Below are 20,465 nucleotides of genomic sequence, written 5' to 3' on the forward strand. Positions count from 1 at the left end.
TGGTTCTGTTCTTCTTGACTCTGTAAAACTTGACCAAGAATTTACAGCCTTCCCTCTTAGTTCATCTGAGAATGAAGAAAGGAGTACATAGCCTAAGTTCAAGTCACTGCCCTCTTTACTACAAAAAAGAAAGTCTGGGCAACCAAGTTCTTAATGATCATGCAAAAACTCATGTCATCAAAATACTACATGGTTGCATTACCTTTAAAGCCTCAATGACAGGTAATAGATCAGGTTGAGGGAGATCTACAAACTACAATTCCATTTACAATTTCCCAGGACTGCCCTGCTCTATCTGCTGTAATTGTTTGGCTCAAGGTCGCTTAGTCATCTACAGGACAAAAATGCGGCTGGAAAAACACTTGTGCTTTAACTGACTGATGCCATCATTACTGAGAAATCTCAGCTTTGAAACGCAGAGCTATCAAAATCACTGTTTTTTGCTAGCAAAACACATCAGGTGCCCTATTAAATTTCTCTCTTCACAAAGAATTAACGCATTTTCCTAGAAAGGGAATCAAGTAACTGTGAAAAAGTCAGTAATGAGGATACTGCTTTTTAAATACTTTGATCTTGCTCATATCCAGCCAATCTTTTGCATTAATGATCTGCAACAGCAGTGTTCTAAACTATGGGTGTATTTTTTTGAAGGGGACATATTAACTTTTCAACATAAAAGCTGAAGCCTAATTTAAGTGCTAAGTGGCAAAAGATTGCTAACAAGCACATTCCCTGGTGGGCATTGTGCTCTAGCACAATTTCCCCACTTGCAGAATGCCTGCAAGACAGCAGGGCTTTTTCAACAGAGCGAGCTGTTTCCATGAAGCACTGAACCAGGCTGAAAGCAGGCTCAGGAAATGAATTCCTCGTGTGTAACACAATGAGCACTCTGTACAGGTAGGTCTCTCCTGTGCTGCAGGGCTACAACCGCAGCACCATCAGTCTGTAAGTTTATAGTGTTTTGTACAAAAGCCTAAAAGCAGTGCCTTATTTAAGCATTTTGCAGTTGCTTAGCTGTAATTATTGCTTAAATACCTGAGCAAAGAACTGTGATGCTTGCTCATCAGCAGCTATAATTGTGTGAGAAAGAGATCATTAAAGAGGAAAAGAGATGTGAATTCAAACCATCCTTTGCACAATACAAGAGCTCCAATTTTTTCAGAGTCCTTTAATCTTTTCAGGCATGTCTCATTCCTCCCCCCTACTTCTGCTGCCCTTCCTTTATTCCTAATTTGAACTTCTGCTATGCTTCAAACAGATTTCACAGTCCTCCACCTTATCCTCAGCCACAGATCCCAAGCGGTACCTATTTTATAGAGTCTGTTTGTCCTACCCTTCCTGTCTCTAAGATCTTGGTGCCAACACAGTTCACTTTCATATCTTGCCCTTTTCCAGTGCCATTCTCACCTGAAAAAAAATCTCATATCTCTTCTTGCTCAGGGCACACCACAGAGAGCAGTTTGTTTACAGGTTTTAATAGAAGTCCATCAATCTGTGTGGACCCCATCACAGCCCTACACTTTACCAGCCCCTGAGCACACATTGCCTCCTGAAATGGAATTTCAAGTGGGCCTTTTTTTTTTTTTTATAGAAAGATGGGAAAAGCATAAATAAACAAAAGCCCGGAGACTGGCTGTAAGCAATCCACTCCTCTATATCCTTCATTTCTACTAGGACTTGAGACATAAAATATTGATTCAGTAAGAGGAAAAAAAAAAAAACAAAAAAAACAAACAACATTGCATGCCACACTTGTCTATATAAATGTACAGTGCTGTTACAGTGCCCTGTTTTCAAAACTTCAACCATAAAGAGCTCTCCTCTGAAATTTTGAGCTGAAAAAAGTACAAAGGAAGCAGAGTTTTGCCTACTGCCACAAACTATTAAAAACCTACTGTGGCTTTTTTAGTTAAAACTTGTACACACAAAAGATATCAAATTGTCAGGGCTCCTGGGGACAGAGACAAGAGAGATTTGCTTTGTGAACAATAGCTTTGCTCCTATCAGATGGCAGAACTTGTTTGGGACCTCCTAGAATAAACAGCAGAGGAAGAAGAACATGAGGATTTCAATCATCTGTGAAGGGAGGAGTTTGAAGGTCACATAATGTTAAATAGTAGTGGTAGTGCAAGAGCTTGTGGATGATGTCACTGTTACCTGTTGTAACTAATTTATTCTAAGAGAAAATCATAAATTCAAATTATTACAGAAACTTATTTTCTCTGCCCTACATGACACATCTTGAAGATAAACTACTGTCATTTGAGAGAACCTTCTTTGAAGTATCCCAAGTTGGACACCAAAATGATCATTCTGTTATTTGAAATTTGGCTGATCTCCAGGCTGATTTTAGAGGAAGTCTCTGCAAACATATCTCTGCTTCTAAGGAAAGAGGGTGAAAAGTCCCATGCATTTGCTGGTGTAGTCATAGTCAAACATGTACAAAATGCTTCAAACTAATTTGACTGCTAGGACTCCAATAGTTCTGGGAAAAAATTTGACTGTTTTGGGAAAAAAACAAGATCCTGGAGCTTTTGCTGCTGGGGAAATGACTGCCCTGCGCTACTGAACTCTTTCTTTGCTCTTCAGCCTCTCATCATGAATTGCACTGAAGTGCAAACACTCACCCTGAAATGGATTTTTCTGAAAGGTCAGGTCCACAGCACATATTTGTATGGCATTTGATCTAGCAGGAAATTAAAACTTCTGATGATTTTAAGAAAGGAAGGATCGATACCTGAATGGAAGTCCTCAAGTGTAAATTCACCCCGGGACTGGCAGGACTTACCCATATATACAATGGCATGTGAACTTCAGGCTGCAAAGCCAGCATGTCAGAGCAAGGTTGTCCTCAGAGACTAACAAGAACAACATTCAAAGCACATGCTCACTTCAGCTCTCAGCATTTACTCATTAAGCTCTCCAGCTCTCAGCATCCATTCATTAAGCTCTCCGTTCCTCATGAATATGAAATGTCCTGAGCCTTCAGCAGATAAAAATTGAGATGCTCTTTTATCAGTCAAAACATGCTCTTGTGTGCACAGCACAAGGTGGGGAATTATGGGGAATTAAGTCAGTTCAAAACAGCTAAATTCAAGTGGCATTTCGTCAGAGAGGCCAGCCAAAAAGAACTTTCATCAGGAGATTACCATCCAGTATCCCAGGACAGTGAATTGTGGCTAAGCCATAACTTGAGGCAGTCTTTAAAATTCTGTTTCATAAAGAGTGATCTGCCCCAAACACAGAAAACATTGACTGCATGCTTTCTAATTTTACAGACAATTATTTTGTAAACAGACAGAAAAGATGATGTCTTTCCAAGAGCTTCCAAGAAAAGCAGTTTCCTTTCTCCTTCAAGAACTGACCATACTCCTCCCTGCTTCTCGACATGGTGCTTTCTAGCCTGCACTGATTTAGACCTAAACACAAAAATACTTCATTTCTCCAGAGAGCAGCCAGTCCTTTTAGCTCATATCTGACTTCAAATTCAATCACAGATAAAAATAATAGCTCTTTGTGGCATAGACACAAAACCAAAAGGATGCAAATATCCTAAATGAGCAAATATATATTATGCATACATGTAATTTTATTGAAGCATCACATATTCAATAATGTAAATTCATGTTTTAGCAGTTCAGTAAATAAATCAAGAATAAGTTATTCAAGAAAGCATGTGGGCTAATTGACATATGCCAAAACAAATTACCTAACAGAGTGTTAAGTCTCAGCATAAGACAACCTTGCTTATCTAAAGTAGCAGGAGTTTTTGGTCATCAGTTCAGGACATTTGTTCCACAGCTTATCTAAAACCAACCATCTCCAGGAACACTGTTCCTCTTAGCACTATTTTGGGATATCAAGTCAATATTGACTCAAACAAAAGTGTGCCGCTTAATAAATTATCAGCTTAACTCTCCAGTCCTTTAGATATTTCAGCCTCTGAAATGTCAAGATTCCAGCACAGCTTTCATGTGGAAAGAGCCATCAAATACCAGTTATCTGCAAAACACAAGCAGAGCTTAGTGTTCTGTACATCTCCATACCTTGCAATAGAGCAGGATGAACAGAAACCTCATTTCAGCCTTGTTCTGCTATATTTATGACACAGACATGTCCATAATATGGACACTGCATTTCCCCTCTCATTAATGAGCACAGAAGGATTCCAGAGTGAATTTACTTCTTCCTCTGGGTAGGTCTATACCTTTGCCTTGACAGCTGGAGCCCATATACCACAGAAAGGTTTTTTCACACAAAAATCATTTGGGTCTCATTTCTGGCAGAGTGCACTAACAGAAAGTGCTTGCAAGGAGGAAACCAGTGTACTTTGCACTACTCTTTTTTTAAGGGACATTACACACTGAGTATCTACAAACCATTTACTTGTTAAGAAATATCAGTAGACCTATGAAGTAATCTTCAATTAAGCAGAAAAAGTTATTCAAGATGCTTGATTTTTCTAGTAGGAAAGAAACAAACGACTTCTTATGGTAAAGTCATGACAAACCTGAGACGTTACCAGCAGGCATTTCTGATTTTGGTACACAATTATTGGCAAATTTCTGTGCATCAGTAAAGGGATTCCAAGTCTGATAATGGGAAAGGCAACAAAAATCCACCACTGACAGCCTGGACAACAACAATGCATTAACCAACAAAACCACACACTCAGCAGACATTTGCTAATACCAAAGAGATAGCACCTATCCTCCAAGTAATCACTGCCCTCTCAAGAAACACAGAGCTTTAACCCAGAGAAAGTTATAAGCTTGGGATAAGGACCTAACAGTGACATACAAATACCTACCACTGACAAAACAGGAGACAGGAATTTAACTATCATCAGCTCTCCTTTGAAAAGTTTACTGTTGATAACCACCATGTGCACTGCAAACTAAGGCTGCTCTATAGAAGCTGCTACAACTTTCTCATGTCCTCACAGAACAATAGAAGAGCATGCTAATGTTAGCTAGGAGCTAGACAAAGAGATTTCACTGAAGTTTAACAAGGTTCTCTAGCTATGTTAGAATCTACAAAACTTGAATGCCAACTTATGGCAGATTCTTAAAAATTCTGCCTTATGCTTAGACTGAGTTTAAACATTCAAAAGAAAGGTAATCCATTCAATGACAGGTTACTATTCACTGAGGATGTTATTTCTATATGAAGAGTATGGAATATTTTTTTGTTAAGTGTGCTAAACATGGACATAGCAAGCAGCTGTCCCTAAATCATACAGTATATATGGCAGAAGATACTTTTACAAGAACAGGAACAGAAAAAAAGTATGATAAGATAGAAGTCAGTAAGAGAGGAATATTTGCCAGTGAGATTACTAAACTCATCACCAAGATTTATCACCTATTCAAAATATAGAGAGAACTGTAGGATCTCACGTTGTACATGAAAGTTGCCAAATCCTGAGTGATTTTTTGGAAAGGTGACTCTGGTATCTTAGAAAGACTCTCAGTATCAGTGGCACAGCTAGAACTGGCAAGAATCACAAAGTCTGGGTGAGAGCCAGCTCTTGTAAGGTTTCCCACATTAAGTCTTCTGACAGGGACACAGACTCTGATGCTTATCCAAGCTGAACTGCTGAGTCTCTCTGGAGTGTACCCAGGCACTCACCACAGAGAGAGAGAGGGAGGCCAACTTCAAAAACACTGTGGTTTTAGGTAGCACAGCCCCACTAGAGGCACAGCTGCACTCCCAGGAGCTGAGCAGAAATCCCAGGTAAGCCTGACACAGCACTTTATTTCCACAAGTATTTTATGATACAGCCAGCAGCTGCCAGGCAAAGAGAAGTTCCCCATTATACTGAAAGCAGAGTTGCTTCTTCTGTGTGCCACAGAACCTCATCAAAGTTTGTGGTTAATCTATCAGACACACAGCAATTAGCACCCAGCTCAAAACCACTTTCCTCTTGCAGTTTCCTCTCTAAAAAAAAATCAAACATTTAGTTGGCTACTGTTTTATGCACTCCCACAGAGTTAAATTCCAATTCTAATTGTACCTTGTCCAATGGGAAATACTGGCATACAGCAGCCTTAGAACATCCTGTGGATTGGGGATGTCCTTGTTTCTACACAGACACGGAGTGCAACCAGTCTCATCAAACCCTTCTCTGAAGGGCTGCTCAGCCAGGGCTGGGGGATGCAGAAGTGTTTTCCTAGGTACCAGCATCTGCTTAGGTTTTCAAAATGAAAAATGAAGGAGAGCAAAGGAAAACACTTGAAAGAGGATGCTTAGATGAGACCCAGCCATGTGCTGGTGCCCGCACTGCAAATTTCACTTCCTTTCAAAGAATTCCTCTTCAAAACATCTCTGTGATCCTCTGCAAACATACTTCCCCCTTGACACTTGCCAAACTGTCAAGAAAGTAAATTGGATACAAAGTCACTTTGAATGTTCAAGAATTTAAGTAAATTCCCTGGAACTCTGTTCTGTGTTGCCTCCTGTGATTATTCTACTGTAAAAGCACTTATTGATCACAAGCTGAACAGGAATACACTTTCCATCACACATGCTACATTTTCAAGTTAAAAGCACAAAATTCAGAGGAGAACCTTTTATTCCATAATAAAATCTTACAAAAAGAAAAACTCAAGTTGATTATGGCTAATTAAACAGGGAAAGAGACTAAAACTTAATACAACTTAATTTTTGAAGATCGACAGCTGGTCACATCCTGTTAATCTCATCATGTTCCTTACATATTAAATACAACATCAGCCAATGCCCAGCATTACAAATTACTCTGTGACTACACAGCACTGAAAGGGAGAAACTTATGCTTGGCAGCTCAGTAGCTGGGGATTTTTCTGAGCAGAAAAGAGTTGTTTGAAATGAATGGCATGAAAACTGAGCTGAATGACCAAAGGACACTGTGCTAAAAATAACAAAAAAGCCACATTTCTCTGCCTGGAGCTGCTACAGTACCCACAGATGAAGTAAGAAATGGCATGACTAAGGGAAGAAGTAACTCAAACCAGGTTAAAAATCCCCACCTGGGATGCAGGGTCCAGAACACAAGAACCAGGCTGTGGTGAGAGCTGTGCTGGCTGTGGCCAGGCTGCTCAGCCACACCTGAGTGAGCCAAGCAAAACCTCACCTGGCTACACCCCTGTGGCACTTCAGGGAAAGTCATTCCTGTATTCAGGCTACTCAGGCTCTGAGAAATGCTGCACTCACCTGCTGCAGGATGGAGCTCTTCCCTAAGTCTGCTGTGGCAGGGGAGTGCCTTTTCTGCAGTGATTTGTCTCTTTCCAGCCTCTGACTACACTCACTTCTCATGCAGAATCACTCCCAGTGAATTAGGTTTTAGCCCTTGGATAGAGACTGAGTGGGGAAATGGCCCTTTTGACATTTGGATTCATCTGTTCTCTAACTGCAATGCAGAGAGTAAATAAACTTCATTTACATAAAAGAACATGATGCTTTCTCCTCTAATGAAGGATTAACTATCAATGCCATGAAAGGCATCTGGCAGCAGTAATCCATGAGCCTTCCTTCTTAGGGGCCTGGACTGCTTACTTACAGAAATAACTTCTGTTCCAGCTGGCAGGACACTGGCAGATCAACAAATGGATTAACACAGTCCCAAAGGCTCACAGATTCAGCCCTGTGCCCCAGTAACCAGGTTGTCATTTCCCCCAGTACTCAGTATGCTGTGTAGGACTGAATTGCCATGTGAATATTCCAATAATCAGGCACAAGATAGAAGAGCAGAACCTGTTTTCCACAGTCACAGAGCTCTTTGGTACTTATTTACTCAGGAATCTTGGAGAAGTTGTGTCATTTTCCTGACCTTCAGATACTCTAAGTGGGGACAAATGCTTCTGCCTTACTCTGTTTATTATTCTGGCATAAAACACTATTTAAATGCTGATAAAATAATTATAAAGGAGACAACATCCCATGGAAGAGAAAATGAAAATGGCAGCACGATCTGAGGGGACAGTGTAAGTTAATTCAAAATGATAGTGGAAATATAATGATACAATTAAGAGTGGTAAACAAATCTAGAGGTAATGAATCAATTTATTAAACTAAATGTCACTATGCATTCCTACCATGTAGACACAATTCTCAGAAGAATGCCTCAAATAAATCTGAAGAACTCAAACATACCAAGATTGCAATTTAAAAAACTAATGGCAAGGTCTACCATTTAGGACTGCTAATAAGATTTCTGCAGTTTAATAGCTTTTCTCCCTAAAATAGATTTTGCTTAGCCATGTAACTAAGCTCACAGATCTCTGCTCTTGACCTTCTAGGGCAACTCCATGATTGTACTAAAATATACCCCACTCCTAGGTCTGGGAGACAGATTTGTTGCCAAAGAGGCTGGGTCACTGAAAGGTTAATTCTTTCAGTAACTGCTTCTCAGCAGGACTCTGGTATCACAACCAGCAGCTCTGCTCCAGTAGGCAGTGACAAAATAAAGGTGTTTATCTGCACATGAATGGATGGGTAGGAATGGATCCCTGTTTGGGGGATGAAATCCCAACACATCCACCCAGACATCAAAACTGGAGGCTTCCAAGTTGCCATAAATAACAAAAAGTCTCCTACCACATAATGCTCCTGAAGCCTAACTCTTCATGAAAAAATTAAACTCTTAGCTAAAATGGGGAATTATATTTCCATGTTTATATGAGAGGCCTTCTTACAAGGCATAGCCACCTTTTTTTTTTCTTTTCTTTTTTTTTTTTTTTTTTTTTTTTAATGTGATTAATTCTCCTGACCTCACAGATCTGAAGAAGTACCTCATAAAATGAAAGGTTATTACCTGTGGAGAGAGGCCACAAAAGACTGTGTTTGTGCTAAGATAGGATCTCAGGAGTGACCTCTGGGAATGGTATAATGGGGATAAAGTTTCAGCTCCAAGAAGGCTTTACTGGACAAGGACACACATCTGGAAATGCCAAGGGAGGGGTGGGTAATAACAGGACTTCAGACACTTTCTGTTTAGTCTCCAGACACCTAAAGCACCTGGGATTCTCCAACAATTCCAGGATGACCCTGGATCAACCCTCCAGATAAATACATGTGAACAGCCAACCAACAATAAATTGGCTTTGCTCCATTTCCCTCAGGTATCCTATAAACCCAACAATTTACAACATTCCCTTCCTTTGACTTTGCTAGTGCATTACTTTTCCCAGGCTGAAAGAAGCATTTTGAAATCTAACAACCAAACTGCAGCACATGTGGAACAGGTTCATTCACCCTCCCATGACATGACAGAACCCCACATCTCACAGAAGGACCAAGAGATGCACACAGCCCATCCATGCAGCATCAGGAGAGGAGAGAGGCACCATGCTGAAACTGGAGAGGAGCATCTCCTTTCAGCAATGCAGCACAAAAAACCTCCCTTACCACTCCGTAAATCACACCAGCTCAGGAAGAGATCTGCTCATCAGGTAACTGTGCCAGTCATAATTATAGAAAAATATATCAAATGTATATAAAAATAATGTGCCACCTCACTGTAAAAGGTACAGCACTACCACCTACACAGCAGCACACTGCCACTGCACATCCCAAGGTGCTACAGTCACATTAGCCTCACAAAGCTCCACTTAATCAGCAAATTCAGTGTACACACAAGCCTGCATGAAACATTTCATCTCCCTGTCTGCTGGTGTGGGACAGCTACAACACAGGCACAGCTGACCAACACATCCATTTATTTGCTTTTGCTAAGCTTTAAAATAAGGCTTCAAGCCTATGGAAGCAGCTGCATGCTGCCTCAGTAAAACCTCTGGACAAGAGTTTGTTTACAAAGCAAACTGAGTTTCTCTGGGACACTACCAAACAAAACTGATCCTCCCAGACAGCTTGTCTGTTCTCAGAGATGGCAAAAGAACCACTTAAGCTCCCATCAGTATTTAAGCATACAACTGGAAAAAAACCCCAGCTGGGCACTGAACCTGCTGTGTCAGAGGCTGGTGTCTGTTAGATTTCCCCCAGAGACTGCTGCAGGAAGAGCCAGCCCAGACCTCCAGGAGATGGTAATTCTCACCTGGATTTCTTGCATGTGGCCTCCCTCTAAAGGCACTGAAAAAGAAGTCCCAGCAGGACATTTCTGCAGAGCACTTCAGAGCCGTCCTAGAGCAGGCTGTGCTCAGCCAGCTCAGCTGATGTGTACTGGTATGTGCCAAGAGAGCCCTTTAGCTGCTACCCACCCTACTGCAGAAGACACAGATGTGTCACCTCTGCTAGTTCAGCCATGGAACAGACTGCCTGTTGTCACCTGCCAGGGTCCCCAGCTGAACCTGGCTCCCTCCAGAAGATGGGTTGCCCCCACCACTTCCCATCACCATCACAGCACAGCTTACCACAACTCCAGAACACCACAGGAAGCTCTGCATACCTTGCAAACAGCTCACCTTGGCCCTTGCTCATGTCCAATCTGGATGTGTAGCTCTCAGAGAGACCCTGGCTGGTTCACACATGGGAACAGGGAAACACTGCTCAAAATGCACTACTACTGTGTGCTGCCTGTGGCTTAGGTCACAAGCAGTCTTTCAGGCAGCTCCACAGCTTTTTGCTCTGATGGCCATAGAATTCACCTGCAGTGCCTTGCAAGACACATGCTTCTTTGCAGTTGGCCTCTCATGTGTCTCCCCTCCCTTTCAAGGGACAAAGGAGGCTTATCATCAAAAGAAGACAGACCTGGATATCAGCAGCCTACTAAATCTGCTTGAAGCCATGCAAACAACAGCTCTGACCTTGGAGGCAGTCAAAACAGAATCACATCTTATCTCATTCCCAGCATGGGTATCTGATTAGTTGGAAGGACACTTAACATGGCGAGACAGAAGTACTGTCACTGCACAAAGGAAAATCTTGCCTGCACACAGAAAAACAATCCAATGGTAAATTCACAAGAGTAAATTTGCAAGAGTTAATTAATGAAAGGCTACATCTTCAAATCAGCTGTCTGCATTCCATCCTATCACTAGGGTCACTTGCCATTCCAGCCTTAGTGTCTGGTTCCAGTGCTGGGCTACCCATATCCAATTCCATTAGAGAAGAGCTATGCTTCCAGACTACACTTGGGATAAACTGCTAATCCTACCCCAATATACAGGGCTACAGAGAAACTGGCAGGTTGGTGTCATTTGTACCACCAACCACACATTCAACCGAACATTCTCAGCAGTGAGAGGGTGAGGTGCAGCACTTCAGCTGAGTGAAGTGAGGAACTTCATTCTGGGGTTATGGCATACATCTGGGAACTGAAATGTAGCTATCACCAAAAATATCTTTGGTGGGTATCTTGTTGGTGTGTGTGCATTTGGGTTTTTTCAAGGAATGAAATGCTATCCAAAGAAGTTATCCCAGTGCATACAGTATCTGGTGGAAGCTAAAACCCTTATTGTAGAAAGGAGCAAGTTGAGGGAGACTGTGGGATTTGCAGGAGCCAACCACTTAAAAAAGCAAATCCTCTCTGAGGACAAACCACATTGAAATTGTTCCCAGGATGCACTCAGGGAAGGGAGGAAGAAAGCTCAATTCTGAAAGAAAACCTTGCATTTTCTCAACTGGGCAAGTGTAGAGACACTTTCTTTAAAAACAAGCAAACATGTTTTCTATACCCAAATCCACTTCCTCTATCTTTAGTCCCTGAAATGTTATTTTAAGCATCAAGGAGTTCCTGATCCTGCCCACGGACTCCATAAAGCAAAAAAATGTTCAGAGAGCTGTTTTGGAAGAGATACTGGAGAAACAGACAAGTGCCACAGCCAGGTTTTTAGAACCAGTAATTTATTGTCCATTTGTGGATGCCAGGACCCAGAAGCTTCACTGCACTAGAAATTTACGAAAGACTCATCAAAACGTAGAAAATTAGCTTAATAAAATTTCAGATGACAGTGTGATGAATAAGTATATTGAAATCCTGTCCACCTGGTGATGACATTTGGGTACATTTACCCAAGACATACACTGCCCTTTCCATACCCTGCATTTACACACTGCTGTAGGCAGTACAGTTTTCCCCATGGCACTACCAGAAGTTCAGTGCACTGGAAAAAAAGGTTGCTACACAGATGTGCAGTACAGCCTTTACTGCACACAATTTCTGTACTTCTCTATCATGTGATCTGCAAATGGCCCAAGATAATCAGAGATATTTAATGAAAAGGTCTGTGAATATTTCATTGTTTGTGACTACTTAGAAAAGAAGGAGCTGCTTTAACTGCTGATCAAAGTAAGCTCCATGAGTGGTCTGTGAGGTTACAGAGAGCAAGTCAAGCAGAATTTACCCCATCAAGTAAGCACAGACTTTTCACTGGCCTACCACAAGAACAGAAATTTACTGACACACCAGTTTGCAAGGCACATGTGATGGTTATTGATATAAAACTGCTGCCTTCTGAAAGTACTGCATACTGCATATGGTCATGGAGCTGTTCTCAGCCTAAATGCTCTGCTGAAAATCCTGTAAACACACCATACACAAGCAGTCTGTGCTTGAAATTCAATGTGAACAATTATTCGATTCATAAAATAGAAACAAAGAGTCTCAAAAAACAACAGAAATTCCAAGTAAATCCAAAACATAACTCTTCCATCAGAAAAATCAATGAAATTACAGACTCCTAAAAATAATGGCAAATCTTGCAAAGAGCTGACTCAGCAGCTCTCCATGTCTCCCTGAGTGGGCAGCAGTGGAGGCATTCAAAGCTCAGTTGCCTAGTGGGAACCTCCATTCTGTTCCCAGCTTCAGGATCCAGTTTGAACAGGAAAGCTGAGCTAGGGAATCAACACAGCTCCTGACTCCCCCCTGGCTGGTGGGGTGCATGGCCACACAACAGGAGGGAGCCACACTTATCAGGAGCAGCATTAATTTCTCCTGGGAGAACAAAAGCCTCAGGTATGTACCACAGGAAGATAAGCATCTGGCTCCACATGCACCGGGAATAAATGGCATTTAGACCCCAGTGCTTCCTGAAGGACAGACTTGAGGACTCCAGCAGGCTGTACCCACCCAGAAGCAGTGGACTGAGACTTGTTTCTGTGCCCTTAACCAGATCTAGGTCCTTGCACTCCCCTTGAAAGCACAGCCAGGACTGAAACACAGCATGGGAGAGCAAAGGAGGCACCTGAGGTTTCCAAAATCACTGACCAACTGAGTGAGACCTGGTAGCAGCATCCGCAGCCTCAGAGGAAGAGGAAAAGCAGGTCCCAAGTGATGCTTATAAAGTCTGTGAACATAAAACTGGGCACAGAGAACCTGTCTAGGTTGACAACCACAACAACATGGGGATATTTCAAGTTAAAAAAAAAAAAAAAAAAAAAAAAGACAAACCCCCAGGAACCAGAGACTGCAGTGATGCTACACTGCAACGTGGGGAACTGGGGATGGAAATCCCGAAGTACTGCACAGAAACAACAGCAATAATCAGTGGGGCACAGAAGTCACCACAACCTGCAGGCACTGACCCTGTGACCCAGTCCCCACACCATGCTCACAGAGGCTGCCCAGGGTGCTCCTCTTCAGTTTGAGACTTGCCAAGAATTTGTCCCAGCTGCTTAAAGAGGTGCTGGGGATTAATCTGCTCCTGAACAAATAAATTCCCTCTCTAACAACCTCATGTGCTAAATAGACTGCAGGAGCCAGATGCAAGACACAGAATTTTCAGGACATCCATTAACAGCAATAAGCATAAATTCATTATGTGTCTTACCAACTCTGGGTAGGTGACAGTATTTTCCCTCCTGTACATCAGTCTATAGCAAACTAAATCCCTAATTTCACTACAGGGATTTGTATTGGCTTCCACCAGCCCTTGACTTTAAGCTGCTTATTTCACCTCAGACATCACTGTTTCATTGATTAGAACATATAAATAGAAATGTGTTTTTGCATCAAGACTTTTTTTGTATTGCATAAGATGACATATATATTATGGGACTACACAAGAAGTAACCAGCCAATTCTAACCCCAATATGAAGTGCAAGTTTGGAATATTTCCACTGAGAACAGTAGGGACAGTTGGACAAGTAAACTTGTCCAAACAATTCATAGTAGGCTTTTGCAAGCTGATTTTTCACTTATGATAAAAATGTAAATCTCATTCCTGTTTATTTCCCAAACAGCTACTGATGTCAATGGTAATCATGTCATGAAAGAATGCACAACTGAATATACTAGAAGAAAAAACATTACTCAAACTATCTTTCATTTTCTATTTTATGGAAGACACTGCAGTCCTTTTCATTTGGTCTTTGTGAGAGATTAACAGATTTTTGGTTTTTATCACCTGTAAAAATGAATTTAACTATGAGAATGAATCCAGCAGTCAGAGACAAGACTGCAGCCAGCTCTTGCAGTTCCACTCAATTTACACACTGTGTCAAGACCTGCTCCAGAAAACCCTCCTCCTGCTAGAAGCACCTGTGTAGTGTCGAGCCGATTTCAGTGCATGAATCCTGGGAAACCAGGGCTGGAGACCAGGCAACTGATCCATCCCTCATGTCTGCACCACACAAACTCTACTTTGTGACCCCCCTCTGTCTCCTGCTGCCCTGAGAAGCAGGACAGGGACAGTAAGGGTAGAATGAGCCCTGCCAACAGCCAGGCTGTGCTCTGCTGCCCATGTGCCATTACTGCGCAGGGAATTCAGGATACTCAAGGCTTGTATCTGATGCTCTGTGCCTCTAAAACTCACATCAACCATGGTGGAGTTTATTCCACTTCTTAAGTATTAATTACAACATTTTCTTAAATAACTGGTTGAGTATCTATCCCTGAAATGTATTCCAATGCATTTCTTAATTTAAACTGAAATTTGTAACCCTTTAAGAAGGACCTTCCAGGATACCCAATTGACCAGGGTTAGGCATTTTCACTGCACTTCTCTCTGGACTAATCCCAGCTAACCAAGCTGCATTCATTAACCACAGACAATTACTTAATCCACTATTTTCATAACAGGGGCCGGATCCCACACAATGTTGTCATACCACTTATTCTCTCCTGTGAGAGGAAGAAGGATGATGAGGCATCAATACCAACCCTAATTGTCAGAGCTACAAAATGCCAGTTTGCAATTAAACTTCCTTCCCAGTTTGGGTTTTGCTTTGAATCTAGATCTCATTATAACGTATGGAGCCATTATGTCCAATGCTATTCATGCTAAATACCCTGCTACAGGGTACTCAGGGCAGAGCACCTTCCTAATGATAGACATTACATTTCTGTTAGATGTGCTGCACATCATCTACTGGAAATCTGAAACTGCATGAAAAATCTGATTTAACTATCAATTTATTTAAAAGTCACTTTCTGCTTATTTTGCCAGTGCCTTGAGGAACACTGCAGTAATGGAGAGGCTCTGCAGAATTCCTGAAGGTCTTGCAAAAATAAGATATGATAATGTAGCAGTCCCTGTAGAAATCTGAAGTATTTTCAATAATATTATTACTGAACATTAATAAAGGAATCTCTAGCTTACAATATGGTGGTAGTGATGACAATATTTCATTAAAAATTCCTAGAGGGCAGCAAGGATCCAGCCATGAAGACAGCACTAACATGCAAAGCTCTGAAGGGAAGAAAGCAGATTTTTGGCTCTCATTTATTAAAAAGGATCTTCCCTCTTCTACTCATTCAGAATTCATTCTTTCAGATATAGTTCCAGTCCTTCAATCCATGTAAAGCACATGTTAAAACACACCAAGGTGGCATTTCAAGCTGGAGTATAGTTGTCTGGCAGGTTTTACTTCATTAGACACTTTGCTTCAGTTTTGATTCATGTAATTGTCACACTAAGTTCTGGTAAAAGGAGCACAATGAGAAAGGCTTTAAACCATGCTGTTATGGCTCCCTGTCTTGATGTGACAGGTATGTTATTACTGAACAGTAACTGCAGGATCTATTGACAATGATACTTCCAACTCAACACACTGTGTCTGTAACATATAACCTTGAGCATACAGTGGTATAATTGCTAAAGGAAAATGAGATGGAATTACAAATTTACTTTACTCTGACATATTTGAGAAAAACACACAGTTGGTAAACAGTGAGATCGAAAGAGTGAAGACTGAGTGCCTGGGGCTGGAAATGTAATAATGTACCTTACCCACAGCTCCCACCCCTAACCTGCAAGTGCTCTGTGCAAACTAAGCTGGATGGACAGGCACAGGTTCCAGGTCACCCATGGCCATGGTGGCAAAGCAGTTTATCTGCTGTTGACCAGGGCAGGACAGTGCACAGGCCATGTGCACCAGCTCTGCTCTGGCACTACTCACAGGGGATGTATACCACAGATTTTACCTGCAAAGCTAAAATTAATGGTAGAGGAAGGAAGGAGAAGAGTGTTTCTACGTTCAAGATACTGAAGACAAACATTAACTGGCAGCTGCAATTTCTACCAGGTGCTTTAAAGCATTTGGATAAGCATATGCAGCCATAAAGATTGCAGATGGGTCTCCAAAACCTACTGACTACAGCACAGAAACCTGGGGAGGAAACAGACTGGCCTAGAAATGTGTGCATGTGCATGGTTTGGTCTTGTTCATGACAACAAGGGCTAGCAGGAGACAGTGCTGATGGTGCTCAGCCCAAAGCAGGCACACAAAAGAACTCCATCTCATTAGCCAACTACAGATGATGTTTCTAATTTGATGAGGATTTTAGTCAGAATGAAACCCTGCACTACATCCAGCCCTTGGACTTCAAATGCTCCACTGGGATTTATGGTCCTGAACATGCATTATGTGCAAGAATCTGACAAAACTCTTATTTCCCCTCTTCTCTGTTCACTTAGCCTCTCATTACAGATTCACAAAAGTGCCTCACTAAAATGAGGCTATTATAGTCCCAAGCAATTTTGATTTGTTTAAAACAACACGAATGAAAAATGAGAATGTAAAATATTTATACAAACAAATGACATTTTACCATTTTCCATGCTAAAGTGGCAAGAGGAGAATGAAAACACAGTTGACACTGAAATTCCTTCTCCCAGTAGGCAGAAATTAGAGATCAATCATACATGACATGGAGTTAAAAACCAAAAAAAGCCAGTTCAGGAATTTAACCATGCTGTGGCTTGCATTTGCAGCTCCAGCCTCATTTCTTTGAGTACATCTTCTCCTACACGTGCAGCAGAAAAATGTGCAAACCAGTCTCTGTCTTGGCTTTCTCATCCCATGTCTGCTTCCATCTAAGTTCAGCTTACAGAAGGCAATTCTGAACATGACATGCCTATGTACTGCTGATGTCATGGGTGTGCAGATGCTTTGCTGAGGACTGCTGGCCATAAAGGCTTCATTCCAGTTATGCTCATGGCTTAGCACAAGGCTAACTATGCTGGCTCTTAAACTTATTGTTTTGTACTGCATTTAACCCTTATGGCACACATTAAATACCCTGACTGTATCAGGAAGCCATTCTTAAGGCACATAGCTGCTATGGCAACAGCTTTTGTAGGAAGCAGATGTTCCATTCTCTCCATGAGCCCAGCAGCTTTAATAGCACCTTGTGTTGTTGGTGATATCCCAAGGAAATACTGCAGTCACAACAAGAGAACCAGGCAGCCTGCTGTCAGCACTGCTGTTCCACTGGAGACATCCTTCCTAAATAGAGACCCCAAAAACAAGTTAAATAGCTGAGGCTGCCTAACACAGGGATTACTTCTAAAGAGCTGCTGAACAACAGCATCTCTACTGTATTCTCAGCACCTGCAAAAGGCATTAGCAACCATCACAACTAGCACAGGGAAAAGGCACGGAGAGGTGCTGAACAGCTGGCTGCTGCAGACATGGATTATTAACAAACACAGGCTTTCCAGGTTGCTGAGCACCCCTGGCATATTTTGATAAGAGAGCAGAAAGGCAGCCACTTCTTTTTGTGATTCCTTGCAGGGGAGCCAGCCTCATGCTGGCACAGCCATAGCAACCCAGACAACAACAGAGCACCAAGGCAGCTGAAATCACGGAGACAGAAACGCAGGAACTACCCGAGTGAAGCATTTTCATTAGTGACAGCCCTGCACCACAGAGCAGCACCTGAGCCCCTCTGCCTAGAAACATTCTGGTGGAGCCGAGATGTGAACCAGGACTCTGCCTTGAGCCCATGCTACTTTTCACATCACATTCACTTGTAAGCCAAGTGTTGTGATCACACAGGGAAGAAAATACCAGACTACTTCCAGCTCCCAGGGTGACAACAGCTATCCCACACAGCTTTGGCACACAGCTATTTTTTGTAATGCACATGTGGAGCTCCCCTTTACAAGAGGCCTTTGTGACTGTAAGGATAACAAAAGCCCATTATGAGAAGGTGAAGACGCTAGCTGCTAGCAGATGCCAAGTTGCTAATGACCCCACGGAGATGAAATCAGAGCCAGGGCTTAACCAGCTAATAGCTTCAGCAGATGCCTTTGGGCCTGGCTCTCCTGGAGCAACAGGAGGGGATGGACCAGCAGCAGCCACAGCTCTGCCCCAGGGACAGAAGCCTTTGTGTGACAATGCTGCCCAGCCAGCCTTACACCCACCCAGGTAGCTGCTCATCCCCTCTGGGGCTGCAAAGATTAAAAGAACACATCGGATCTCTGCTGCCCTTGAAACACTGCTGCTTCATTTTCATTAAACTACCGACTACTATTTCAGAACAAGAGTCAGGAAACCAACCTCTGCTTACCTAAGAAAAATAGGAAAGAAGAGATAACAAATGGCTCCATCCCAAGCAAAGCCCTCTGCTCTATTGATTACATTTAACAGCATGAACATGCCTTTTCCCTCATCCTCTCTCCAGCCTGCCCCAGCATCTGTGAATTAACCCTCCACAGGAAGATGCAACCTGTGACACACTAGAGAATTATGCTTTTACTTTTTGAAATGCACTGGCAGCCCAGCCAACAAAAAGCAACAGGTTCCCTGAATGAGGCTGTGAGGTAGAAAGGCAAATACAGTCATTGAGACTCCTTTAAAACCCTGCCTAGACTAGCAAAGTAAGGGGAGACTTGAGGAGAGGCTCTCAGGCTCTCACACACTCACATTTGTATGGCAAGGAGAGGAAGGGAGAAGGAAAACATGGTTCAGGCAGCTACAGGAATCAGATCTGCTTCTAATTGAACCTGTTCTTAATCGGGGAAGAGGTTGAGAATGTGAAGTCAGGATTTCCTTAACTCACCCCACACCTAGGGAGGGATTCAGTCTGCTCTGTGTCACTGGGCACCCTGAGGGACCTTGACCTTCATTGCTATTGTGTATGAAAATCTCTCTCAACAAATACCTTTGATCCCCACATAAATCTTTTTATTTGTATATCCATCACAGGCTGGGGCCCAAAGACAACACACATTTTCATATCATCAGGTTTTTTCTGTCATGTGTATAACTCAGTCGAGAAAGGAAAAGACACATATGTGAGAGTATTTTTCAGCAGTTTACTGCAGACTTGGGAAAGCAGTTATTTTCTTTAGCTGCTGCTGTTATAAATCAAAATGTGAAGATAGGAAAATATTAAGGTATTTATAGCTATGTGAATAAGTGAGTTTGTGGAGTGCTGGCCAAAGAAAGCCAAACAGTCCTTTCACTGACTGAAAATGACAAGCTTTTTGGCTTCCTTGGTAAAACAAAACTGCAAATGGTTGTTTCAGAGCAGTAAAAATACACCATAATGCAATATTTAAAGTATTTTGTTCATTTAATGCCAATAACAATCTTGATAATGTTAGAAGTATAAGGTTCTTTCAAAAGGAAAACCACCTAACCTGTTATTTGTTGAAAACATCATACAAAATCTACTCATTTTTTTTACCTGACCCATTTAGCAAATTCAAATGCACAAAATGTATGGCTTTAGTTAACCAAGAATATCAGGCAAGTGTCCCAGTCCTCTTACTAGAGCACCCAAGCCCTGGGTAACACAAAATACTTTATCTGGTTTTGTGTGGTCAGGGCAATGCCCAAAGCTCTCAGTGGCTGCAGGCAGCACCCACAGCCTGAGTGCAGCTCCTCAAGCACTGAGTGCAGCCACCACCTGCTCAATTCCTCACTTTCCCTCTGCTTCCTCCAGCCTCACCTGTTTTATTGACCAGAGTTAAATAAGTAAACACTTAAACCCTCATTACCACACAGATACCTTGTCCACGGGCACACTGATTGCCACCAAGTTGCTTTGATACAATGCCAATGCATTACCTGGGACCTAGCTGGCAACTCTGGCATTTTGCTTATTTTATAAGCAAGATGACATTTTGTAATCCTAGTAACAAACTATTAAAGACGGACAATTAAATCCATTATATGGGGAATTAAATATAAGGCATAAAGAGCAGCAGCAATTTCTCTGGTCTGTTGCTGTACAGAACGAGACAGATGTGTTTGTGTTGTTTGGTTTAGCAGAAGGATCCCAGCAGCAAGAAAGGGGATGGAACTTGATTCCCTGCACCAGCTGGGCCAGTCTGGGCTCAAGCTCATGAAATGCTGC

The 20,465-nt window shown here is 42.1% G+C and overlaps 1 protein-coding gene across 6 annotated transcripts in view; it reads right to left on the reverse strand.

Annotated features, from left to right (window-relative positions):
- Positions 1–20,465, reverse strand: part of ARHGAP24 (Rho GTPase activating protein 24) — a 180,395-nt gene that overhangs the window by 35,845 nt on the left and 124,085 nt on the right. The window lies entirely within an intron of this gene.

Source organism: Oenanthe melanoleuca, chromosome 4, assembly GCF_029582105.1.
Source record: "Oenanthe melanoleuca isolate GR-GAL-2019-014 chromosome 4, OMel1.0, whole genome shotgun sequence".
NCBI classification, from domain to species: Eukaryota; Metazoa; Chordata; class Aves; order Passeriformes; family Muscicapidae; genus Oenanthe; species Oenanthe melanoleuca.